General features: G+C 52.0%; 2 long non-coding RNA genes across 2 annotated transcripts in view; both read right to left on the reverse strand.

The window, feature by feature from the left end:
* Positions 1-26,850, reverse strand: part of LOC123354720 — a 35,224-nt gene that overhangs the window by 398 nt on the left and 7,976 nt on the right. The gene's annotated exons all lie outside the window — the stretch shown is intronic.
* LOC123354716 lies at positions 16,935-24,589 on the reverse strand. The gene is made up of 3 exons (XR_006574842.1): positions 23,906-24,589; positions 17,080-17,269; positions 16,935-16,989 (listed from the first exon to the last, which is right to left on the reverse strand). It is a non-coding gene; the product is annotated as an uncharacterized LOC123354716 (long non-coding RNA).

The raw sequence follows: 26,850 nt of genomic DNA on the forward strand, positions 1-26,850 counted from the left end.
GGAGAGAGAGAGAGAAAACAGTGGGATAGAATCAAGAAACTCACCAACTGGTGTCATCCTCCTGGATCTAATATGCTGAGGAGGACACACCAGTCCTGGCTAAAGACATGAGCAGACCCTGAAAATGCGGACCTTGTCTCCCTCAAAACCACAGCTAGTCAGGAACCTTTTCTTACCAACCCAGCCCCAGCTGATGGTGTGTCTCTACCTGGCGTCAGATGGAGCATGAGCAGAACCCTCAACAAAACAGAAACTTATCTCAGTGTCGGTGGCGTCAGCTTGGCTCCCAAATGGACGGCTCTTGCCTGGCATGAACAATGCTCACAGGCTCGCTGCTCTCACTCACTTTCCATCGCATGAGGGCAATAGAATCTGATGTGTGACTTCATTTCCCTCGGCACTAAACGCAACAGAGGGGAGAAGAACAAAGTAAATTAGCATCTCTGTCTGCAATGTTGAGTAGTCTTCATTTCACATCTTACGTATCCCCTGGCTCCGCCCTCAACTACTTCACACCTGCAACTAGAAGGGACCCATTGTAACTGCACCCAAAATAGTCACTTTGGGATTAAGGCTGGGGAAGGGACAAGAGTCTACTGAGCAAAGAGCCTCGTACCCAACTGTGACCAAGTGGGAATGTTCTGAATGTTTTCTCTGAATACTGTGTGGGTGCCTCAGTTTCCCCTACGCCTTTCTTAAATATCTAGGTGTGGGGGATCAGGGTGTATGATTTTTGCAGAGCCTTAGAGGGCCCCTGTGATACTGTCTGCATAGAGAATGGCCGGCAACTAACGGCCTGGGCCCCTCCTCTGTTCTCTGACACCTTCAGTTGGCCCCTTTGCAAAGAGATCCGGTGACCTCCTGGCCCGGGAAAGAGACAAAGGCCAGAGAGGAGGGGCTGGAGAGTCTCCGATTGGAGCTCGCTGGGAAAATGGAGGGGAGCCCAGACAGGGCTCTGGCCTCCCTGGGCCCCCCCCCCAAGATGGACCTAACTGAAAGGGTCCTGTGATCTGTACTTGCTAGACCTGTCTTGGACTGTGTTCCTGTCATCTAAATAAGCCTTCTGTTTTACTGGCTGGCTGACAGTTATCATGAATCGCAGGAAGCCGGGGGTGCAGGGCCTTGTCTCCCCCAAACTCCGTGACACCAACGAGGAAGCACACGGCCTGTGAAGAAAACTACAGTGAGTACAGATAAGGAATTGAAAGCACTGACCTCTTACTCACAGCCAGTAAAGCGGGAGGCAGAAAGCTGAGGACTGTTCATGTTTGCTTAGAAGGATGTTCAGGCTGAGCAGGTCCACCTCTGCCAGCTTCTCCTCCGGCGAGGGCTTCTGGACAATTCCTCTGGAAGAGCAGCTGGAAAAGCCATGCATGAGCCATCACTACACACGTCTATTGGTGCTTGAAATCTTGCCCTTATCCCCGCCTCCCTCTTCCATCCCATCTACATCAGACCCACTCGATGAACAGAAACCGAGTTAACACCGACAGTCACCACTCTGCTCTCGTGCCCATTACTCTGCATTATTTTCATCCCCTTCTACTTCTTCATGGTTCCTAATACATAGGCCATGGGGATGCAATCCGAGCACGCCTGCCTGTGTGCTATGAAGGAAGACAGCACAAGGAAAGGCAAGGACAGAGAGAGAGAGAGAGAGAGAGAGAGAGAGAGAGAATGAGAATGTTGGCCAACAAAGTAGAAAAGAAAGAGAGAAACATGAGAGGATGGCAAGCAACCTTTCCACCTGCAGTCATCCTCCCGGATCCTACTCAGGAACCTTTTCTTACAAACCCAGCCCCAGCTAATGAGGTGTCCCTACCTGGAGGAGCAGAACCCTCAGCAAAAGAGATACGTATCTCAGTGATAGTAGCAGCTGACCTGCTCCCAGATGGACGGCTGCTGCCTGGCACCAACAACGCTTGCCGTCTCGTCACTCTCACTCATTTTCCATCATGAGGGCTGTAGACTCACACATGAAGTCTTTTTCCTTTGCACTAAAACCAGGGGATAAAACAAGTTACCAGCTCAGTCGGCAACGTCTCATAGACTCTTCTTTTCGCCTCTCCTGCACAGCGGGGCTCCTCCCTCAACCCTCTTCCCATTACACCTTGAAGACTAAAAGTAGAAAGCAGCCCTTTCAACAACATCCACCAGAGTCACTCTGCACAGCAGACTCTGGCCCCTCCCCAGCCTTAATCCCACAGACCCCCATACCCAACAAGGAACCACACGGCCTGTGAAGAAAACTACAGCGAATACAGATGAGGAATTGAAAACACTGACCACTTACTCATAGCCAATTAAGCAGGAGGCAGAAAGCTGAGAACTATTTATGTCTCCTTAGAAGGCTGTCCAGGCTTCTCAGGTCCACTTCTGCCATATTCTCGACTGGTGAGGGCTCCTGGATGATTCCTCTGCAAACTAATAAAGCCAAGCAAGAACTATCACTACACAGAGCTCTATTGCTGTGTTTAATCTTACCCTCATCCCTGCCTCCCTCTGCAGTCCCATCTACATCTGCCCCACTCGATGAACAAGACTGAATCAACGCCAACAGACACCGCTCTACTCCACTATCCACTACCCTGCAGGATTTTTGTCCCCTCCTACTTCTTCACAACTCCCGATACACTGCTTTTGGGGCTGCACACCTAGCACGCCTGCCCGTGTCCTAGTGTCGGGGACTCGAACCCCAACAGCGAAGTTCGTTGTCTGACCGCAGAGAGCCAGGCAACACCAGCAAGGTCCGATCAAAAGTTCTTTATTGATAAGTGCACGTGTCAGTAAAGAACAGCTCGTATCCGAAAAGAACCAGCCCCCCCTTTACAGCTTAGTATAGCTTATATAGACAGTTTTATTACGTCATAAATCATTTACTTAAGCAATCCACCCCCTTTGTCTAACAACTAGAAATTAGACACCTTTTAATATATACGCATGCCTAGTCTCTACAGCATTATATTATTAATATCTCAACAAGCGCCAAAGGTTAGGAATGTGAGGGAGTTAAAAACACACCGAACACTAAACCAGGGAGTTAGTCAGAACTGTGAGATGCTTGTGTTTCTTATCAGTCCTTCAAACACTGTGTCTTAACACAACACAGCTGGCATCAGCCCCCTCACTTATCTTGCTCTTTCCCAGGGCTTTGTGAGACAATTCTGCCTGTCAGTATTTCACTCTGGGTTTTCCCAGAAACCTCTGCTAGCCTGATTTTAGTCAGGTTGGCACAACTGGTTTTGTGCTACATCTTTATTCAGGCCTAACAATCCCCCCTTTGTCCCTAGAGGACCAACGGGACTCTTGGGACAACAAATTACTGCTTGGCAGGGCACAACCGGGTTACGGTTTCTTCAGTCGCAGACGAAGCTTCAAATCGCCTTTAGGGGTAACAGTTCATTGGTCTGGGGCACTGACTATAAATCAGGTAGGTATACCAAGGGGTCTAATGTCCCAGATGTCTCGGTAAACAATTCAGTCCCACATGCATCCTCCCCATGGACCCAGCAGGATTCGGTATGTGAAAGCTACACCCACCCTAACTGGTCCATATGCTTGGAAGGAGCACTATGAATATCCACACTTTCATCCAGAAAGTGTCCAAGTATGTTTGCATGACCACAGATCAGATGGTACTCCTGACGTGTCTGTAAGGGCAGTGGGCCTAGTCCAGTGCTCAGGATCAATTTAAACATACTAGATCCCACTGCAATGCCTTCCCAGCCTCAGTGATATTCAATACCATCTCTGTCAGTAACTTCTGGGTCATAGAACTAAGGGTGGAAATGACATGTCACTCAACAACTCCAGCCTGTACTGAAGATAGCTGAGCTGCAAAAATAAGGCTATTGGCCTTTTTAGTTGGCCCAATTTCTCATCATTTTCTTGGCTTTTAGGTCCCTCTTTGTTCCAGAGGAAATAGCCCAGGCTTTCTGGTAGACTAATCTAATGGCAGCCCCTTGTGAGCAATCTGGGTATGTGAAAGCGATCTGAAAACTGGATAAGGACAATGTTATTCAAAATGCAACGAGGGAGGGCAATACATGCTGAAGGATTTATCCAAAGCACAGGGCGCAGCCTGTAGAATAAACCCCAAAATCCAATTAATACCACAGTTCCAAATATAAGTCCCACAAATTTAGTCCTGCCAGTGTGTAATTCTTTGTTTCTTCACCAGGGTCAGTTCTCAATGTCCTTTTAGTCAGGAATTCCTGGACTTTGGCAATGTCAGTGGAGTGAGTGTTTCTTCTTCTTTCCCAAAACAATTGTGGTTTAGCATCCTACAGGGGAGAGGTTTCCAGCACATATCACCCTGTAATAGCTGTGCTTTTTCTATAAAAGTCTAAAGGCACAGTTGGTCTGTCAGTGGACAAGGGAAAGGTTACCAGTACGTTACCTTGTCCTTCTTCCCTGCTGTCCAGAAGCACAGTAGAACTAGAAGAAAGAATAGGCGAATCATCAATAGGAAAGTTCTTCTGATGTGGAGGGGTCTTTTTGCAGTGAGAATCCTGGGTCCAAGCAGTTAGTCTTTGGCACTTCACAGCAGTGTTGGTAGACAGCAGGACTCAATACGGGCCTTTCCAGCATGGAGCCAAGGCAGTCTTTCGTTGATGGATCTTTATGTAGACCCAGTCTCCTGGTTCCAAGGAGGGGCAGGCTGCTAGGATCTTTGGGTTGTTTCTTCTTTACCTGTGAGAAAAGAAACCTAACACATTGCATTAGTGTCTTTGCAGATTTTACAAATTTTATAGCTGCATGGGCAAATTTAAGTCCCCCCCTTGTTCCTTTTGAGGGTTAGCCAAGTCTTAGCTGTGAGGAGTGTCCTTGAACAAAGTCAGTGTCTCAGCTTTAAACTGAGCATGTTATCTATTTTTTTTTTCAGTCAACTTGTTTTTTGTTTTTTTTCCGCTTCCCTTCTCAGCTTGTTTTTTTTTTTAACCTACAAAAAAAACTTTCATGTTTTACATATACACCTGGTGTTAACAATGAACACATACACATTGCTGTTATACAGTACATTAGTCTTATCTAATATATGCCACATATACCATTTCACTAAAATAATGTTATTACAGAACTTGAGAACAACAAACCAAGACAAGCACACCCACTTCGATGAGTTCATTTAATACAAACTGTAGTCCAATAGCTTTCCACCATCCCCAGCCCTCTGGCTAGAAGTCTGAGGTAGCCAGAAGGATCCCATGTACAATATGGGGAGTGGGTTAACTTTCCATGCCCTTGTTTTCAAAGACTGTTAATATGCAAATGTCAATAACAATTGTCAATTAAAAGTTTTGGCCAATGTAGTATCTTTCTCTTACTTAAGAAAATGTATAAGACTTTAGTATATCACATTTTGCTGATGTATCCAAACACTTTGTATTCTAAGTTGAACAAAACAAATATCTGCATTTTAATCCAACACTGCTGCTTGATTTTAAATCAGACCATCCCATAAAAATATTAAACACATCAATTTTGGCCACAAGACAACACCACAAGACAGAACATAGAACACAAAACACAATTTTTACTGTGCCAGCAAATTATGGTACGTTGAATGCTGTTCAGCCGGCATCAGTTGTCTCTGATCATCTGAAAGACAAAAAACAGAAGTCTACCCCTTCTGGGCAGGCAATCATTACTAAAAATATACAAATACTCTTGTTGATTTTAGGCAAAACAAGGGAATTACCCCATATTTTCTTGTATGTGTTTTATAGGCAGCCCCTGTTTTAGTGGCTCCTATCTTATTAGTTAGATAATTTGCATTAATACAGATGCTTGCTGGCTCACTTTTTACTTGTAACTCCTGCTTGTAAACACTGAAAGAAAACATCATCACTCACAGTGCTCTTAGAGCCTAATACAATTTTAATGACATAGCACTGTATACATTCTTCAGCTGATTTAACAAAATTGTTCATAGCCAAATGATTGCAATCTAATAATTTCTTTGCCTGAATTTATTTACAAACATTTCAAAGACACCAAGAACTTTTTACTTTAGTACATTTACAAAATTCAACTGCTGTTCCCTCCAGCAACTATAGAGTTAACTTTTCACTGTGCCTTAAATCACTTGCTTGTCCTTTCAACAACCACTTACCAACTCAGATCACCATGCCAAATATTCTTCTGAGTATTTGAACCCCTATGTGTATACTTACTTACTCCGTTCTTGTTTTTTTTTTTCACTACACCCTAAAAGTTTCCAACCTGTTCTCCAAGCTCTCTGTCTGTTGCCTGGCCGCCTGGGCCCGATCCTTTTTCCTCGCTGAACCGTCACTACCAGTGTAGCCAGGAGGGTGGGCTTTGTAACTAGCCCCCACCCTTCTGGTCTTTGCCCTAAAACATTTCTACTAACAAAACTACTCGAGTCCTCCCCTGTGAGGCTTGCCACCTGGGCAAAACACATGGCCCACTGGCGTTGAACTATTCAATTTCCTCTTGTAGCAAACACACTGCTGTTACAACATATGCTGAGCACAAAGGGTTAAATTTTAACAAGTCCCTGAAGGACTGGTACGTGCTTAGCCAGGGCTTCCTTTTCTAACTGGAAATCCTGTCTCAAGGCCTGCAACTTGCCCTGGCGCAGGTTTGAGTTGCCGCCCGGTTCATGATCCATGCTCTTAATTGCTCAATTCTAGTTATCAAGTACACATCTCGTCCCTTTTCTCCAACTACTCTATTGCCCAGTCCTGCTACGACTGGGGGTAGATCCACCTGCCACCCTTCCGGTCAACCAGGGTGGAGAGAAAAATGCTAAACCCCTCTCCAGTTCTCAGACTTACTGCAGCTGAGAGTAGGCTCACCTTTAATCATGCAATCCTCAACATATAACACTAACAGTACCAAACAAAAGAAACACAAAATAACAAAGGTAAAACAGATAGATGGTGTAAATTCTATAGGGCTCCCCTATTCTCAATTGCTCACCAAACTGTGACAAATCTGTTACCAATTTATCTACTGCAGGACGTTGGGGGAACACACCATATAATCAAATTTTAAAGCTTAATTAAAAATAATAAAACAACAATGAAGAGTGTTGGGAACGCTCCCACATTACTCAGGAAGAACATGAATGCTTCAACCCTTAAGCCACTTTAATACTCACACATGTCCAAACTGGCCACATCTGTATAACGTTCAGAGAAGGGGAATAGGCAGACGGGAGATTATCCTGTATACAGCTTGTCCAGAATTTCCAACATGCTTCCGCTCTTGGGAGAGCTGTTTTTTACACCCTGGAATCTCCTGCAGTGTCTCTTTCAGAGAGTCCAGTTCAAGTGGCTTCTCCAGTTTCACCAAGTCAAGCTGAATTTCAAATTAACCCGTTCCTAGACAAATTGCTCACACTGTGTCAGAGGCTTTTCTTTGGTGATTAAAAGCTCCTTTGAAATATATGATCTTATCTAGATTGAAGGTACCTTCTAATGGGCATTGTTTAGATAGATTTTCACGCGTGTAAAGATTCCAATTCTTTAAATACCTGCAGGTTTTAAGACCATAATGTACGTACATGTAACATGCTGGGGTACCCTTAGGGGGTGAGGTGGAATATTTAGACTGTCCCTCCCCCATTTTCCACACACACACACACACACACACACACACACACACACACACACACCAAGGCCATTATTTCCTATTACCATGATGCATCATATCTTGCTGCACAGTCAATAAATTCAGATGGCGTGAGCCCAAGAGAGACAGACGTCCCCACGGACAGTCTTCCTCCCAGTGTGGCTCTGGGGCATATGCTGGGGGATTTTTACAAGAGCTCTCCATACAGCTTTAAACATACAGCTCCAAAAGCTACCTGGTTCCAGAAATCTTCTTTCAATCTTTAAGTATTAGAGACAATGGGGCGTCCCCCAGACACTTACTGCCAAATTGTTCCATTTTGTAAGGGGACTCTAACCCCTCTTCCCCGCGTCAAGGTAAAGGGACTCTAACCCCCACCTCCCGCGTCGAGCGCTCACTTACCTCTCCAGGGGACTCGAACACCTGGACTGGGACTCAAACCCAGGCTGGGACTCTAACCCAGACTACTTGGATCCTGTGCAAACCTGGACTGGGACTCTAACCCAGACCTGGACTGGGACTCTAACCCAGACCTAAGTTGTCAGGGACTCTAACCCCGACAATCTGCACTGGGACTCAAACCCAGGCAACCTTAACCCTACTCAACGGGTAGGTGGATGTTGCTGGATTTCTACGAGCTTCAGCTGGTTCACAGAACTCGCCTTATCGCCGACGCAGAGATCAGATTACCAGGCAAGGCTCCTCTAAATCAGAGGATGCGCGCTGCGTTGCCTCAAAGTCTGATCCCCCGCCGGAGAGTCAGACAAAGTCCCGGCGGAGTCGCCAAAGATGTCGGGGACTCGAACCCCAACAGCGAAGTTCGTTGTCTGACCGCAGAGAGCCAGGCAACACCAGCAAGGTCCGATCAAAAGTTCTTTATTGATAAGTGCACGTGTCAGTAAAGAACAGCTCGTATCCGAAAAGAACCAGCCCCCCCTTTACAGCTTAGTATAGCTTATATAGACAGTTTTATTACGTCATAAATCATTTACTTAAGCAATCCACCCCCTTTGTCTAACAACTAGAAATTAGACACCTTTTAATATATACGCATGCCTAGTCTCTACAGCATTATATTATTAATATCTCAACAAGCGCCAAAGGTTAGGAATGTGAGGGAGTTAAAAACACACCGAACACTAAACCAGGGAGTTAGTCAGAACTGTGAGATGCTTGTGTTTCTTATCAGTCCTTCAAACACTGTGTCTTAACACAACACAGCTGGCATCAGCCCCCTCACTTATCTTGCTCTTTCCCAGGGCTTTGTGAGACAATTCTGCCTGTCAGTATTTCACTCTGGGTTTTCCCAGAAACCTCTGCTAGCCTGATTTTAGTCAGGTTGGCACAACTGGTTTTGTGCTACATCTTTATTCAGGCCTAACACTAGGAAGGGAGGCAGCACAAGGAGAGGAAAAGAGAGAGAATCCATGGGGCTGATCAATGGACATGTTCAGTAGGCAATTTGGGGTCCGTGCATCAGTGGCTTAGTTGTATGATATCTGGGGGTGGGGGCTGCACTGTGAGGTAGAGGGGTTTAGGGTTCCCAAGCTGTACTGAGGGAATGTGGGATTCATAAGCCTTGGAGAGTAAGGGCAGGGTGGAGGGGGTTGCAAGGCCCCAGTGTGGCTGGGAAGGGTAACAGGAATTGGAGAGGGAAGCCTGGCTGGCTGTGGGTGGCATGGGGAAATGTGGTGCTGGGGAAGTGGGGCCCAGCAAAGAAGAAATAGATTGGAGCCAATTGGGGTTGAGGTGTAGGGACTGGGTGTCATGGAGGATGTTGGGGTGCCCTGAGATGGGGAACAGATGGGGTGGATTGGAGGGCCACATGCAGGGGGCAGATTGAGGTGGGGTGAGCCCAGTGCTGGCAAGTCTGGGGATGCCAGAGCAGGTTGGAGGAGGTTGAATGGGTCCCGGTTGGGGGCAGGCTGGAATGCACTGAAGGAGATGCTGGGTGCATTACCTCAAGTGGTCACCTGATGTCACTAAGTATTTTCCTCCCAGAGCAAGAGTGAAACCAGGTGGCCAATCCAGATAACTCACAAACCATTTCCCCTCATCAAGGGATAGTGACAACGAGGGGCCACTCAGGGTTAATGCACAAAGTATTTCCCTCATGGAGCAGCAGTGTCAGTGGGTGGCCTCTTGGGAGAATGCAGAGAGCATTTATCTCATGGAGCAAGACACACACCAGGTGGGCCAGGGCCGGCTCCAGACCCCAGCGCGCCAAGAGCATGCTTGCGGCGGCATGCCGCGGGGGGGCGCTCTGCCTGTCGCCGGGAGGGCAGCAGGCGACTCCGGTGGACCTCCCGCAGGCGTGCCTGAAGCTGTTCCACCGGAGCCACGGGACCGGTGACTTCCAGCGCGCCCCCCGTGGCGTACTGCCGTGCTTGGGGCAGCGAAATGGTTAGAGCTGCCCCTGGGGTGGACAAAGCATTTCCTTCATGGAGCAACTGTGCATCACCCTGCATGGCCTCACGGTGTCACTGTTGCTCCATGCACGAAATGCTCTATGCAATACCCTGCGTGGCCACACGGTGTCACTGTTGCTCCACACAGGAAATGCTCTGTGCAATACCCTGCATGGCCACACGGTGTCACTAGTTATTTCCCTCATGGAGCCACAGAGACACAAGGTCAGGGGTCAGCAACCTCTGGCAGCCACATGCCAAATAAGGTACAGGAGCCGATTTTCAATGGCACGCGGCTGCCTGCTGGGACTCCAGGGTGCCATTAACAATCCTGCCAGCACTGCAAGCCGCAGGGTCCGCGCTCCTGGGCTGGAGCACTGGGCCGAGCACAGCAAGCCACTGGCCCCTCCCCCGGATCCCTGCCACCGCACGCAGCACTCTGGGGCCGGGGCTGTGCGCTCCCACAGGGGAGCATAGGCTGGCTTTGCTTGGAGGCTCATGGTAAGGGGATCTGGGGCTGGGCCAGTTGGGTAAGGGGTGGGGGCAGTCAGGGGACAGGGAGCAGGGTTGGTTGGATGGGGGTGGGATCCCGGGGGGTGGCTAAGGGGTCTCTGGAGACGGCAGACAGGGAACAGGGGGTGGATGGGGCATGGGAATTCTGGGGTCTGTCAGGGGGTGGGGGCTGGGTAGGGGTCAGGGGACAGGGTAGGGGGGTCTCTGGAGGACCTGGTCAGGGGACAAGGAGCTGGGGGGTTTGGATGAGTCAGGAGTTTGGGGGGGCTGTCAGGAGGCAGGGTGTGGAGGGGGTTGCAGCAGGCAGGGAGCAGGGGGAGGGTTGTACGGGTCGGGAGTTCTGGGGGTCCCATCAGGGGTGGGGAGTGGTTGGATGGGGCATGGGAGTCAGGGGGTCTGTCTCGGGGTGTGGATAAGGGTTGGGGTAGTCAGGGGAGAGGTAGGGAGTAGGCTCCTGGGGGGCAGTCACAGGACAAGAACAGGGAGGCTTAGATAGGGGCAGGGGTCCCAGGAGGGGGTTGGGGGAGTGGAGGGGGGCAGTCACCCAGCCCTCTGCCCTGAGCCCTGATATCCCTCCCCCCACGCACACACCCAGGCCCCTGCCCTGAGCTCTGTACCTCCCTCATACACACCCAGCCCTCTGACTCCTTCACCACCACCACCCCCGACTCCAGCCCTGACTCTGGCACCCCCACACATACCCAGCCCCCCCGCCCTGACACCTGCACCCCCCTCACATGCCCCCAGTCCTCTGCCCTGACTCTTGCACCCCTGCACATCACCACCCCCACCCTGAGCACCAAACGGGAGCTCCTGCACCCCCACTCACATTCCACCTGCACCCCTCACACCAAATGGGAGCTGCCCAGGTAAGTGCCCCCACCCCCAGACTGTCTGCCCCCAACCCTGAGCCCCCTCCCTCATTCTAGCTCCTGGCCAGACCCTTCAGCCCCAGCCCTGTGCTCGGTCCACTCCCACCCTCAGCTCAGTGCAGAGAGAGGAAGAGAATGGGCCAGAACCAGGGAGAAAGTAGCTACCTGCTGTATGTGGGCAAGGCCCCGCACAGCCTGCTGGCAGCCTAGTGGAACAGAACCCCAGACCAGCAGCGGGTTGAGCAGGCCAGCGGTGTAAGATCAACATTTTAATGTAATTTTAAATGAAGCTACTTAAACATTTTGAAAACCTTCTTTATTTTACAATAAAACACTAGTTTCTATGTCGATATATTATATAACTAAAGAGACCTTCTGAAAAACATTAAAATGTATTACTGGCACGCGAAACCTTAGAGTGAATAAATGAAGACTCAGCACACCGCTTGCGAAAGGTTGCCGACCCCTGATATAGATGAGGACAGCCAGTTATGCAGAAACCTGAGGACTATTCATGTCTCCTTAGAAGGATGTCCAGGCTTCTCAGATCCACTTCTGCATATTCTCCTCGGGTGAGGGCTCCTGGACGATTCCTCTGCAAACTAATAAAGCCAAGCAAGGACCCTCACTACACAGAGCTCTATCAATGTCCTCATCCGTGCCTCCCTCTCCCATTCCATCTCCATCCCCCGGACTCAATGAACAGAGACCGAGTCAACATCCACAGACACTGCTCCACTCTAGTGCCCACTATCCTGCATAATTTTCATCCCCTCCTACTTGTTAATAGCTCCCGAGACCAAGCCTGTGGGGATGCACACCTAGCACTCCTGCCCCTGTTCTATGAAGGGAGACGGCACAAGGAGAGGCAAGGACAGAGACAGAGAGAGAAAGAGAGTGTTGGCCAACACACTAGAGAAGAGAGAGAGAGAGAGAGAGAAGCACAGGAGAAAGGCAAGTAACTCACCATCTGGAGTCATCCTCCTGGATCCAACCTTCTCCTGCGGAGGACACACTGCTTGTGAGCAGAGAAATGACAAGCCCCTAAAAATGGGGACCTTGTCTCCCTTGTATCCCCAGCTAGTCAGGAAACTCTTCTGACAAACCAGCCCCAGCTAACAGGGTGTCTGTACCTGGAGTCAGATGGGCTGTTAACAGAACCCTCAGCAAACAGACACTTATCTCACTGACAGTGGCATCTGCTTGGCTCCCAAATGAACGGCTCTTGCCTGGCATGAACAATGCTCAGACTCGCTGCTCTCACTCACTCTCCATTGCATGAGGGCAGTAGTCTCTGACATGTGACTTATTTTTCCTTGGTACTAAACCCAGCAGAGGAGAGAACAAACAAACAAATTAGCATCTCCATCTGGAATGTCACGTAATCTCTTTATCTCACATCTCCCATATCCCACGGCTCCGCCATCAAACCATCTCCTATTACTATTTTACATCTGCAACTAGAAGGGATCCATTGTAACTGCACCCAAAATAGTCACTTTGCTCAGGAGACTGTTGTCCCTTCCCCAGCCTTAATACCACAGTGTCCTGTACCCAGTGAGGAAGCACAAGGCCTGTGAAGTAAACTACAGCGAGTACAAATCCGGAATTGAAAGCACTGACTTCTTACTCACAGCCAGTTGTTCAGAAGGCAGCAAGCTGAGGACTATTCCTGTATGGTTAGTACGGTGTCCAAGCTGCTCAGATGCACCTCTGCCAGTTTCTCCCCCGGCTCGAGCTCCTGGACAATTCCTATGGAAGAGCAGCTGCAAAAGCCAAGCATGCGCCATCTCTACACACAGCTCTAATGGTACTTGAAATGTTGCCCTCAATCCTGCCTCAGTCTTCCACCCCATCTACATCAGCCCCACTTGAACAGAGACCGATTCAACATTGACAGTCACTGCTCCACTCTCGCACCCACTACCCCGCATGGTTTTCGTCCCCTCCTACCACTCCAGGGCTTTCAAGACCTAACCTGTGGAGATGCACCACCTCGCAGGCCTGCCTGTGTCCTAAGAAGGGAGATGGCACAAGGAAAGGAAAGGACCGATTAAGAGAGTGTGTTGGCCAACACACTAAAGAGACAGAGCGAGAAAATGAGAAACACGGGAGGAAGGCAAGCAACTTGTCACCTGGAGTCATCCTCCTGGATCCAACCTTCCGCTGCAGAGGACACCCCGGTACTGGCCAGAGGACTGAGCAGCCCCTGAAAATAGGGACCTTGTCTTCCTCATAACCACAGCAGAGCCTTCACCTAACAAGACACTTATCTCACTGACAGTGGTCCTTGCTCCACTCCCAACTGGATGGCTCTTCCCTGGCATCAACAGTGCTTAGAATCTCCCAGCTCTCGCTCCCTTTCCATGACATGTGCCGAGTGGACTCCGACTTTGCACTTGGTACTAAACCCAACACTAGGGGGGAAAACCAATCAGTTAGCATCTCAGTCTGCAACGTGCATAAGCTCTTCTTCTCCCATCTACCACACCTCAGGGCTCTGCCCTCAACCCTCCTCCCATTACAGCTTTAGCACTACAACTAAAAAGCAGCCCACTGCACCTACATCCAAGATACTCACTCTGCACAGGAGACTTGTGCCTTTGCCTCGTCTGAATCCCATAGAGCACCGTGTCCAATGAGGAAATTCAGAGCCTCTGAACAAAACCGGAGCCAGTACAGATGAGGGATTCCAAGCACTGACCGCTTACTCACAGCCAGTTGTGCGGGAGGCAGAAATCTGAGGACCATTCATGTCTGCTTAGACGGATGTCCAGGCTCCTCAGGTCCGCGTCTGCCACTTTCTCCTTCAGCTGCTGCTCCTGGACAATTCCTCTGCAAGCGCAGGAAATGAGCGAAGCAAGAGCCATCACTACACAAAATTCAATTGGTGCAAGTAATCTTGCCCTCATCCCTGCCTCCCTCTCCCATCCTATCTACATCAGGCCCACTTGGAGAGACAGTCAACATCCACAGTCACCCCTCCACTCTAGCGCCCACTACCATGCATGATTTTCGTCCCCTCCTACTTGTTCATAGCTCCCAAGACCTAGCCTGAGGGGATGCACACATGGCACTCCTGCCCGTACCCTATGAAGGGAGACAGCAAAGAGAGAGAGAGAGAGAGAGAGAGGGTGTGTGTGTGTTGGCCAACACAGAGTAGAGTAGAGAAGAGAGAAACAGGAGGAAGGCAAGCAACTCACCACCTGGAGTCATCCTCATGGATCTAACCTTCTCCTGCCGAGGACACACCGATCCTGGCCAGAGAAATCAGCCCCTGAAAATGGGGACCGTGTCTCCCTCAAAACCACAGCTAGTCAGGAACCTTTTCTTACAACCCCAGCCCCACCTAACGGGGTGTCTACCTGTAGCCAGGTGGGCCATGAGCAGAACCCTCAGCAAAAACAGATACTTATCTCAGTGATAGTAGCAGCTGTTCTGCTCCCAGATGGACGGCTCCTGCCTGGCACCAACAACGTTCGCAGTCTCGTCACTCTCTCATAAGGGCAGTAGACTTTGACACGTGATGTCTTTTTCCTTGGTACTAAAATCAGGCCTTAAAACAAGCTACCGTCTCAGGTCAGAAATGTCTCGTAGGCTCTTCTTCTCCCCTCTCACGCACGGCGGGGTTCCGCCCTCTACCCATTACACCTTTAAGACTGAAAGTACAAAGCACCTCTTACAACAACACCCAACAGAGTCACTCTGCATAGCAGACTCTGGCCCCTCCTCACCCTTAATCCCACAGAGCCCTGTACCCAACAAGAAACCACACTGTCAATGAAGAATACTACAGTGAGTACAGATGACTGAGTTCCAAGCACTGAGCCCTTACTCACAGCCAGTTATGCAGAAGGCAGAAACTGGAGGACTATTCTTGTTTCCTTAGAAGGATGTCCAGGCTGCTCAGGTCCACTTCTGACATTCTCATCCAGCTGGGGCTCCTGGACGATTCCTCTGCAAACTAATAAAGCCAAGCAAGAACTGTCACTACACAGAGCTCTATGAATGCCCTCATCCCTGCCTCCCTCTCCCATCTCATCTACATCACCTCAACTCGATGAACAGAGACTGAGTCACTGACAGTCACCGGTCCACTCTACCGCTCACTACGCTGCATGATTTTCATCCCCTCCTACTTCTTCATAGCTCCTGAGACCTAGCCTGTGGGGATGCACACCTAACACTCCTGCCCGTGTCCTATAAAGGGAGACAGCACAAGGAGAGGCAAGGACAGAGACAGAGAGTGTTGGCCAACACACTAGAGAAGAGTAAAAGAGAGAGAGAGAGAGAAACACGGAGAAAGGCAAGAAACTGATATGGGCCGTGAGCAGAACCCTCAGCAAAACAGACACTTATCTCACTGACAGTGGCGTCTGCTCGACCCCCACATTGACAGCTGTTGCCTGGCATGAACAATGCTCACAGGCTCGCTGCTCTCACTCACTTGCCATCGCATGAGGGCAGCAGACTCTGATGTGTGACTGCTGGGTTTAGTTCCAAGGACAAAGTAAAGGGAAGAAAAAAAATAAAATTACCATCTCCGTCTGCAATGTCACAGTCTCTTCATTTCACATCTCCCATATCCCACAGCTCTGCCTTCAACCCATCTCCCATTACTACTTTACAGCTTCAACTAGAAGGGATCCATTTTAACTGCACCCAAAATAGTCACTTTGCTCAGGAGACTCTTGTCCCTTCCCCAGCCTTAATCCCAAAGAGCCTCGTACCCAACGAGGAAGCACACGGCCTATGAAGGAAACAAGAGTGAGTACAGATAAGGAATTGAAAGCACTGAGCGCTTACTCACAGGCAGTTCAGAAGGCAGAAAGCTGAGGTCTGTTCATGTCTCCTTAGAAGGATGTCCAGGCAGTTCAGGTCCACTTCTGCCAGCTTCTTCTCCAGCTGAGACTCCTGGACAATTCCTCTGCAAACTAATAAAGGCAAGCAAGCACGAACTATCACTACACCAGTGGTTCTCAACCTTTTGTACTGATGGTCCCTTTTACATAGCAAGCTTCTGAGTGACCCTCCCCTTATAAATTAAAAACACTTTGTATATTCAACAGCATTATAAATGCTGGAAGCCAAGTGATGTTTAGGATGGAGGATGACATTTCACAACCCCCAGACAACAACCTTGCGGCCCCCTGACAGGACCTAAACCCCAGTTTGAGAACTCCTGCACTACATAGAGCCCAATTAAGGCCCTTTTCCCTGCGTCACTTTCGATCTGTCTTAGCCCCACAACACCCACAGTCACCGCTCCACTCTAGCGCCCACTGCCCTGCATCATTTCGGCCCCCTACTTGTTCATAGCTCACAAGACCTAGCCTGTGGGGATGCACACGTAACACACCTGCCGTGTCCTACGAAGAAAGACAGCACAAGAAGAGGCAAGGACAGAGAGAGAGAGAGAGAGAGAGAAAGAAAGGCAGACAGACAGAGTGTGTGTTGGCCAACACATTAGAGGAGAGAGAGAGAGAGAGAGAGAGAAACGTGGGAGGGAGTCAAGAAACTCACCAGCTGGAGTCATCCCCCTGGATTTAATATGCTGCGGAGGACACACTGGTCCTGGCCAGAGACATGAGCAGCCCCTGAAAATGGGGACATCGTCTCCCTTGTAACCACAACTAGTCAGGAACCTTTTCTTACAAGCCCAGCCCCAGCTCACGCGGCGTCCCTACCAGGAGCAAGATGGGCCTTGAGCAGAGCCATCACCAAAGAAGGCACTTCTCATTGAGAGTGGTGGCGGTTCCGCTCCCAGATGGACGCCTTCTGCCTCTCATCAACAACGCTTGCAGACTCATCGCTCTTGCTCTCTTTCCATTGCACGAGGGCAGTAGACTCTGGCCTGTGACTTCTTTTCTCTTGCTACTAAACCCAGCACAAGGGGGAAAAAAAAAGACGGTTACTCACCTGTAGTAACTCTTGTTCTTCGAGATGTGTTGCTCCAATCCATTCCAGTTAGGTGTGCGCGCCGCGCGTGCACGGCTCTTCGGAAGATTTTTACCCTAGCAACTCCGGCTGGCCGGCTGGGCGCCCCCTGGAGTGGCGCCGCTATAGCGCAGAATATATACCTCAGCCGGCCCGTCCGCTCCTCAGTTCCTTCTTGCCGGCTACTCCGACAGTGGGGAAGGAGGGCGGGTCTGGAATGGATTGGAGCAACACATCTTGAAGAACAGTTACTACAGGTGAGTAACCGTCTTTTCTTCTTTGAGTGATTGCTCCAATGCATTCCAGTTAGGTGATTCCCAAGCCTTACCTAGGCGGTGGGGTCGGAGTGAGACGTGGCAGAGTAAAACTGCTGAGCCGAAGGCTGCGTCGTCTCGAGACTGCTGCACCAACGCGTAGTGGGAGGCGAAAGTGTGGACCGAAGACCATGTGGCCGCTCGACAGATGTCCTGGATGGGGACCTGGCTCAGGAAGGCGGCAGACGAGGCTTGCGCCCTCGTGGAATGAGCGGTGAAGCGGCCCGGGGGCACGCGAGCCAGCTCGTAGCATGCTCTGATGCATTGAGTTACCCAGGAGGAGATGCGCTGGGAAGAGACCGGCTCGCCTTTCATGCGATCGGCGACTGCTATGAAGAGCTGCGTAGACCGCCTAAAAGGCTTCGTCCGCTCGATGTAAAAAGCAAGCGCTCTACGGACGTCGAGGGTGTGGAGCTGTTGTTCCCAAGGCGAGGCATGGGGCTTCGGGAAGAAGACCGGGAGAAAGATGTCCTGATTGAGGTGGAAAGCCGAGACCACTTTTGGCAGGAAGGCCGGATGCGGACGAAGCTGCACCTTGTCTGCATGGAAGACGGTGTATGGCGGACCTACCGTCAGCGCCCGGAGCTCCGAGACTCGTCTAGCCGATGTTATGGCGACGAGGAAGGCCGTCTTCCAGGAGAGGTAAAGAGAACACGTGGCCATCGGTTCGAATGGCGGACCCATGAGTTTGGACAGGACGAGGTTCAAATCCCAGGTTGGGGCCGGACGCCGCACCGGCGGGTACAATCGGTCCAGGCCTTTCAGGAAGCGGGAGACCATCGGATTGGAAAAGATGGAACGACCTTCCAGAGAAGGACGCAAAGCGGACACCGCTGCCAGATGTACCTGCAAGGAGGAGACCGCCAGACCTTGCTCCTTAAGGTACCAAAGGTAGTCCAAGATGGTAGGGACGGGTACAACGAAAGGGTTGAGCCCTCGTTGGTCACACCAGAGCGCGAACCTCTTCCATTTCGCCAGGTAGGTGGAGCGAGTGGAAGGCTTTCTGCTCTCAAGCAGGACTTGCTGCACGGCCGCCGAACAATCCCTCTCTGCGTGGGTCAACCACGCAGGCACCAGGCTGTAAGATGGAGGGACTGCAGGTTCGGATGGTGGAGTATGCCGAAGTCCTGCGTGATGAGGTCCGGCCATAAACGGGAGGGGGATGGGATCCCGAACAGAGAGCTCGAGCAGCAGGGTGTACCAATGCTGTCTCGGCCAGGCCGGAGCCACGAGTATGACGGTGGCTCGATCCCTCCACAGCTTCTGGAGCACTCTGTGCACGAGCGGAAAAGGAGGAAAGGCATAGAGGAGGTGAGTCTGCCAGGGATACAGGAAGGCGTCCGACAGAGAGCCCGGTGAGTGACCTCGGAACGAGCAAAACTGGAGACACTTCATGTTCGCCTTGGAGGCGAAGAGGTCGACCCGGGGAAACCCCCACCTCTGGAAAATCGTATGTGCAACGTTGGGACGAAGGGACCACTCGTGGGAGAGAAACGACCTGCTGAGATGGTCGGCCAGCATGTTCTGTACTCCCGGAAGAAAAGACGCTTCTAGGTGAATGGAGTGGGTCACGCAGAAGTTCCACAGGAGGAGCGCTTCCTCGCAGAGGGGGGAAGAGCGGGCTCCGCCCTGCTTGTTTACATAGTACATCGCAGCGGTGTTGTCCGTGAGTACTGTTACACAACGGCGTTGAAGGTGGGAGCAGAAGGTTCGGCAGGCGAGGCGGATGGCACGGAGCTCGCGGACATTGATGTGTAGCGCGAGTTCCTGAGGCGACCAAAGGCCTTGGGTGTGAAGCTCGCCCAGGTAGGCCCCCCAACCGAGCGCTGAGGCATCCGTGGTCAACGTGATGGATGGGCGAGGAGGATGGAACGGGACCCCCGCACACACGACCTCCGGGGTGAGCCACCAGCGGAGGGAGTCGAGGGTCATCCTGTTGACCGTGACCACCATGTCGATGGGGTCTCGATGAGGCCGGTACACCGTCGCGAGCCAGGACTGGAAGGGGCGAAGATGAAGCCGCGCATATGCGGTGACATATGTGCAGGAGGCCATGTGACCCAGAAGGCGTAGGCAGGAGCGCACTGTTGTGGTCGGGAAGGCGACGAGATCCCGGATGATGGAGACCATCATCTGGTGCCGGGCGCGAGGAAGAGAGGCCCTGGCAACCGTGGAGTCGAGAACCGCTCCGATGAACTCCAGCCGCTGCGTTGGGAGCAAAGTGGACTTCTCGGTGTTGATGAGAAGACCAAGCCGCTGAAAGAGAGACAGAATTTCTGCCATCTGTTATATCACGAGCTGACGGGACTGAGCTCGGACCAGCCAGTCGTCGAGATACGGGTAGACGTGCATCTGACGACGGCGGAGGGCTGCTGCTACGACTGCCATGCATTTTGTAAATACCCTTGGTGCCGAGGAGAGTCCGAATGGTAACACGGCGAACTGGTAGTGGGCATTGTTGACCACAAACCGAAGGTAACACCGATCAGGCAGATAGATCGCGACATGGAAGTAGGCATCCTTCATGTCGAGGGCGGCAAACCAGTCTCCCGGATCCAGGGAAGGAATAATGGTCCCCAGGGTGACCATACGAAATTTGGGCTTGAGCAGGTATTTGTTCAGCTCGCGCAGGTCCAGGATAGGACGTAGCCCGCCTTTCGCCTTGGGGATGAGAAAATAACGGGAGTAGAATCCCCTGCCCCGCCTGTCTTGAGGCACTGCTTCTATGGCACCCACGCTCAACAGAGTCTGAACCTCTTGTAAGAGGACTTGCTCGTGAGAGGGGTCCCTGAAGAGGGACAGGGAGGGTGGGTGGGAAGGCGGGGGCGAAACAAAATTGAAGGCGGTATCCCGACTGGACTGTTTGAAGCACCCAGTTGTCCGATGTTAAGCGGGACCACTCCAAAAAGAAATGGGAAAGGCGGTTGTAAAATAAAGGGGAAGGATCCGGTAGGGAGAGTGATGGGCCGTCCTCGATCGCCCCATCAAAAGGCCTGCTTAGCCCCCTGAGGGGCCTTGGAAGCGGCCTGGCCCTGGTTGCGGCGGTTGCCGGACGGACGGCGATTTTGGGCCGGTCGTCGGCTGGCATAGGGGCGATAGTGCTGTTGGTAGCGGGAGGGCTGCAGCCGGAAGGGCCTGCGCTGCGTCGCCGGCGTATGCATGCCTAGCGTGCGGATGGCAATGCGCCCGTCCTTCATGTTCTGGATCCGAGAATCTGTCTTTTTGGAAAACAGACCCTGGGTGTCGAAGGGAAGGTCCTGGAGGGTATGCTGCACCTCCGGCGGCAGGGTGGAGGACTGCAGCCAGGAGATACGCCTCATTGTCACGCCGGATGCCAAGGTCCGAGCCCCGGAGTCCGCGGCGTCGAGGGCGGCCGTAATAGATGACCGGGAGGACTTCTTTCCCTCATCCAGCAAGGCGGAGAACTCCTGGCGTGATGTGGAAGGCAGGAGCTCCGTGAACTTCGCCAGGGACGTCAGAATGTCAAAGACGTACCTGGCGAGGAGGACCATGATGTTTGCGATCCTCAGCTGCAAACCCCCTGCGGAGTAGATCTTACGGCCAAGCAAGTCCATGCGCTTGGCGTCCTTGGACTTAGGTGCAGCGGCCGGCTGGCCGTGCCTCTCGCGGTCGTTAACAGATTGGACTACGAGGGAGTCCGGGGTTGGGTGTGAGTAAAGGTACTCATAGCCTGATGGTGGGGCTGAGTACTTCCACTCGACCCCGCGTGCTGTGGGTGGAATGGAAGCGGGGGTCTGCCAGATCGTAGTGGCGTTTTTTTGAATGGTCCGGACAAAGGGTAACGACACGCGGACGGGAGCGTCCGCACGCACCACGTTGGTGATTGGATCTTCGTCCTCATGGACCTCCGCCACCCTGCGAAGCAGGTCTTGGAAGACCCGGAGGTCAATGGGCGGGGGTTCGCTGGCCGCAGCACCTGCCACCGCCTCGTCCGGCGAGGATGATGAAGAAGCACCCTGCAGAGCTGGCTCAGGCTCTACGGCCGGTGGCTGAACCTCCTCCGAATCGTGAGGCATGGGTGATTGGCGGGCCGGATGAGCCGAGGGCTCGTGCGGAGGAGAGGGAGGCGGCCGGCTAACAGTCGCTTCAGGGACCCTGGTGCCGGTGGTCACATCCCTCCTGGGAAATGGGATACCCTGCCCTTCATGCTGTCCCCATGGGACCCAGTAGCCCCACTGCTCGTGAGGGAGTCCTTGTGGGGTCGGCCACCGGTGGGTAGTATCATCGGCACCGGAGGCCACGGACGCCGTGCGGGATGGCCAAGGCGGTGCTGTGGTGCCGACGGACTGAAGCGCAGAAGGCGGGAGGCCCTGCACCGACGGCACCGAGGGTCGATACGCAGAGCGCCGACGGGACGGTGAACGTGAGCGTGGGCTTCGGCGGTGCCGGGAGCTCGACCGGGACCGGGATCCGCGGTGCCGGGAGTGACTCCGATAGTCGCGGTGCCGAGACGACCTCCGACGGTACGGTGACCTGGATCGGTGCCGGGAGTGCGACCGGTACCGAGATGGAGAGCGGTACCGGGACTCAGACCGGCGTCGGGATGGCGCTCGGTGCCGTGAAGAGGAGCGGCGACGAGATCCCGAACGGCGGGACGGAGACCTGCGCCGGGACCGGGACCGTCTTTCATGCCGCTCGTCGATAGAGGGCGGTCTTGTCATCCTGGCTGGCTTGCCCAGAGAGACAACAGCCCGCACCGGCGGTGCCGGGGGCCGGAGGCTCGGAGCCTCTATAAGCCTGATCAGGTCTCTCGCGGAGGAGAATGTCTCCGGCGTCGAAGGCACCCTTGGCTCAACCTCGGTCGGTGCCGGGGAGCGGGGCGGTGCCGGACTCGACGGCGCTTGTGGAGCCGGAGTCGAGGGCTCAGGGCCCGCTTTACGCACTGCAGCAGCCACTCTCGTGGCGGAGTCTGTGCGTGCCTTCGCTACAGCCTTCGCCAGTTTCTGCTTGCGCGAAGGTGAGAGCGAGCGGTGCCGTGTCATCTTAGGCGGCGGTTTAGGTACCGTGGCCACGGTGCCGGAGCCGGTCGGTGCTGCGGGTGCGCTCTGCACCGATGAAGCCCTCGGTGCCGGCGCGGACGGTGCCGGGGGCTGGAGGGACGCCTCCATAAGGAGCTGCTTGAGGCGACTGTCTGTCCTTACGCGTCCGCGGCTTAAAAGCCGAACAAATGGCACACTTGTCTGTGCGGTGTGCCTCGCCCAGGCAACGGAGGCAGGAGCCGTGAGGGTCCCCCACTAGCATAGGCCTCTGGCACGCTGCACAGGGCTTAAAGCCCGGTGCCTTGGGCATGAGCCCGCACCGGGGACGGGGAGGGAGAAGGTACTCCCCTATCCTTATCTAAACTAACTACTACTAAAACTAACTATACTAACAGTAAAGAACTATATACAAAAATAAGTAGAGAGAGCTAGGGATGTGGAGGACTACTGAGCACTCCACAGTTCCGACTGCCGTCACGGGCGGGAAGAAGGAACTGAGGAGCGGACGGGCCGGCTGGGGTATATATTCTGCGCTATAGCGGCGCCACTCCAGGGGGCGCCCAGCCGGCCCGCCGGAGTTGCTAGGGTAAAAATCTTCCGAAGATCCGTGCACGCGCGGCGCGCACACCTAACTGGAATGCATTGGAGCAATCACTCGAAGAAGAACAAATCAGTTACCCTTTCAGTCAGCAACTTTGGGTAGGCTCTTATTTTCCCCACCCGCACACAGTGGGGCTCCGCCCTCAACCCTATTCCCATTACACCGGTAGGACAAAAAGTAGAAAGCACCCCTTGCAACGACACCCGAAATAGTCACTTTTCACAGCAGACTCTGGTCACACACACCAAATCTCAAGGGGGAAAATAAAACATAGAAATTGGGCTTGTTTTTGACCTGTACCTTATTGCTCGTTGTAGCTTGCTGCTTCCGGCAAGCAGGGGCAAAGGGGGGAGAGAGTCAGGGGTGCACAGCTGACCCACCACAGTCCCAGACTGCACATCAGGAGAGATCTAGTCATTGAGTGCTGGGTTTGTTAGGAATTGGCTTGTTTTGGCCTTATTGGAAATAGGATTAGCTTGATTTTTGGAATACTGTGAATTCAGGTTTCTTATCTACCCAGTGAAAGTTGGCAAGTATGACTCTGGTCTCTTCCCCAGCCTTAATCCCACAGTGCCCCATACCAAACAAGGAAGGAAACGGCCTATGAAGAAAATTACAGTGAGTACAGATGAGGAATTCCAAGCACTCACTGCTTACTCACAGCCAGTTAGGCAGAAGGCAGAAACCTGAAGACTGTTGAGGTCTCCTCAGAAGGATGCCCAGGCTGCTCACGTCCACTTCTGCATATTCTCGTCCGGCGAGAGCTCCTGGATGATTCCTCTGCAAACTAATAAAGACAGGCAAATACAATCACTACACACAGCACTACTGATGCATTTAATCTTGCCCTCATCCCTGCCTCCCTCTCCCATCCCATCTACATCCGCTCGACTCGATGAACAGAGACTGAGTCAACATCCACAGACACTGCTCCACTCTAGAGCCCAATACCCTGCATGATTTTCATCCCCTCCTATTTGTTCATAGCTCCCGAGATCTAGCCTGTGGGGACGCACATCTAGCACTCCTATCCATGTCCTATGAAGGGAGACAGCACAAGAAGCAGCAAGGACAGAGACAGAGTGAGAGAGACAGACAGACAGTGTGTGTTGGCCAACACATTAGAGGAGAGAGAGAGAGAGAAAAAAAACACAGGAGGGAGTCAAGAAACTCATGAGCTGGAGTCATCCCCCTGGATCCAACCTTCTGCTGCAGAGGACGCACCCCTCCTGGCCAAAGAAATTACCAGCCCCTGAAAATGGGGACCTTGTCTCCTTCATAACCACTAGTTAGGAACCTTTTCTTACAAACCCAGACCTTGCTAATGGGGCGTCCCTACCAGGAGCTGAGCCGTGAGCAGAGCAATCACCAAACCAGACACTTCTCAGTGACAGTGGCCTCTGCTCGGCTCCCAGATGCACGGCTCTTGCCTGGCATGAACAATGCTCACAGGCTCGCTCCTCTCACTCACTTTCCATCGCACGAGGGCAGTAGACTCTGACGTGTGACTGCTGGGTTTAGTACCAAGGAAGAAGTAAAGGGAAGAAAAAAAATAAAATTACCATCTCCGTCTGCAATGTCATGTAGTCTCTTCATCCCACATCTCCCGTATCCCACAGCTCTGCCCACAACCCATCTCCCATTACTACTTTACAGCTGCAACTAGGAGACCCATTTTAACTGCACCCAAAATAGTCACTTTGCTCAGGAGACTCTTGTCCCTTCCCCAGCCTTAATCCCAATGAGGAAGCACACGGCCTATGAAGGAAACAAGAGTGAGTACAGACAAGGAATTGAAAACACTGACTTCTTACTCATAGCCAGTTATCCAGAATGCAGAAAGCCGAGGACTGTTCATGTCTCCTTAGAAGGATGTCCAGGCAGTTCAGGTCCACTTCTGCCAGCTTCTTCTCCAGCTGATACTCCTGGACAATTCCTCTGCAAACTAATAAAGGCAAGCAAGCACGAATTATCACTACACCAGTGGTTCTCAGCCTTTTGTACTGATGATCCCTTTTACATAGCAAGCTTCTGAGTGTGACCCTCCCCTTATAAATTAAAAACACTTTTTATATATTCAACACCATTATAAATGCTGGAAGCCAAGTGATGTTTAGGTTAGAGGATGACATTTCACAACCCCCCAGCCCTGGTCTACACACCCCCCCTAATTCGAACTAGGGTACGCGAATTCAGCTACGTGAATAACGTAGCTGAATTCGAACTACCCTAGTTCGAATAACTTACCCGTCCAGACGCCGCGGAAGCGAACTCCGCGGCTTGCAGGTCGACTCCGGCAACTCCTCCTGACGCGGTGGAGTACCGGAGTTCGACCTAGCGCTTCCGGAGTTCGAACTATCGCGTCTAGATCAGACGCGATAGTTCGAACTCCGAGAAGTCGAACTCACCGCGTCGGACGGGAAGGTAAGTGTAGACCAGGGCCCAGATAACAACCTTGCAGCCCCCTGACGGGACCTAAACCCCAGTTTGAGAACTCCTGCACTACGTAGAGCCCAATTAAGGCCCTCTTCCCTGCGTCGCTTTCGATCTGTCTTAGCCCCAAACACCAACAGTCACCGCTCCAGTCTTGCGCTGACTGCCCTGCATGATTTTCGTCCCCTCCTACTTCTTTGTGGCACCCGAGACAACCTGTGGGGGTGCACACCTAGCTCGCCTGCCAATATCCTAAGAAGGGAGACGGCACAAGGAAAGGCAAGGACAGATTGAGAAAGAGTGTTGGCCAACACACTAGAGAAGAGAGAAACACGAGAGGAAGGCAAGCAATTCACCACCTGGACTCATTCTCCTAGATGCAACCTTCTGCTGCATAGGACACACTGCTCCTGGCCAGAAAACTGAGTAGCCCCTAAAAATGGGGATCTTCTCTCTCTCAAAACTTCAGCTAGTCAGGAACCTTTTCTTACAAACAGCCTCAGCAAACAGGGCATCCCTTTCAGGAGCAAGGTGGGCTGTGAGCTGACAAAACACCAAAACAGACACTTCTCAGTGACAGTTATGACTGTTCCATTCCCAGTTGGACAGCTTTTTCAAGGCATCAATAATTCTCAGTCCCATCACTCTCGCTCACTTTCCATTGCACGAGGGCAGTAGACTCTGGCCTGTGACTTCTTTTCTCTTGCTACTAAACCCAGCACAAGGGGGAAAAACAAATCAGTTACCCTTTCAGTCAGCAACTTTGGGTAGGCTCTTATTTTCCCCTCCCGCACACAGTGGGGCTCCGCCCTCAACCCTATTCCCATTACACCGGTAGGACTACAAGTAGAAAGCACCCCTTGCAATGACACCCAAAATAGTCACTTTGCACAGCAGACTCTGGCCACACACACCCCAAATCTCAAGGGGGAAAACATAGAAATTGGGCTTGGTTTTGGCCTGTAGCTTATTGCTCGTTGTAGCTTGCTGCTTCCGGCAAGCAGGGGCAAAGGGGGGAGAGAGTCAGGGGTGCACAGTGGACCCACCACAGTCCCAGACTGCACGTCAGGAGAGATCTAGTCATTGAGTGTTGGGGTTCTTAGGCATTGGCTTGTTTTGGCCTTATTGGAAATAGGATTAGCTTGATTTTTGGAATATTGTGAATTCAGGGTT

This window comes from Mauremys mutica, chromosome 22 (genome assembly GCF_020497125.1).
Source record: "Mauremys mutica isolate MM-2020 ecotype Southern chromosome 22, ASM2049712v1, whole genome shotgun sequence".
NCBI classification, from domain to species: domain Eukaryota; kingdom Metazoa; phylum Chordata; order Testudines; family Geoemydidae; genus Mauremys; species Mauremys mutica.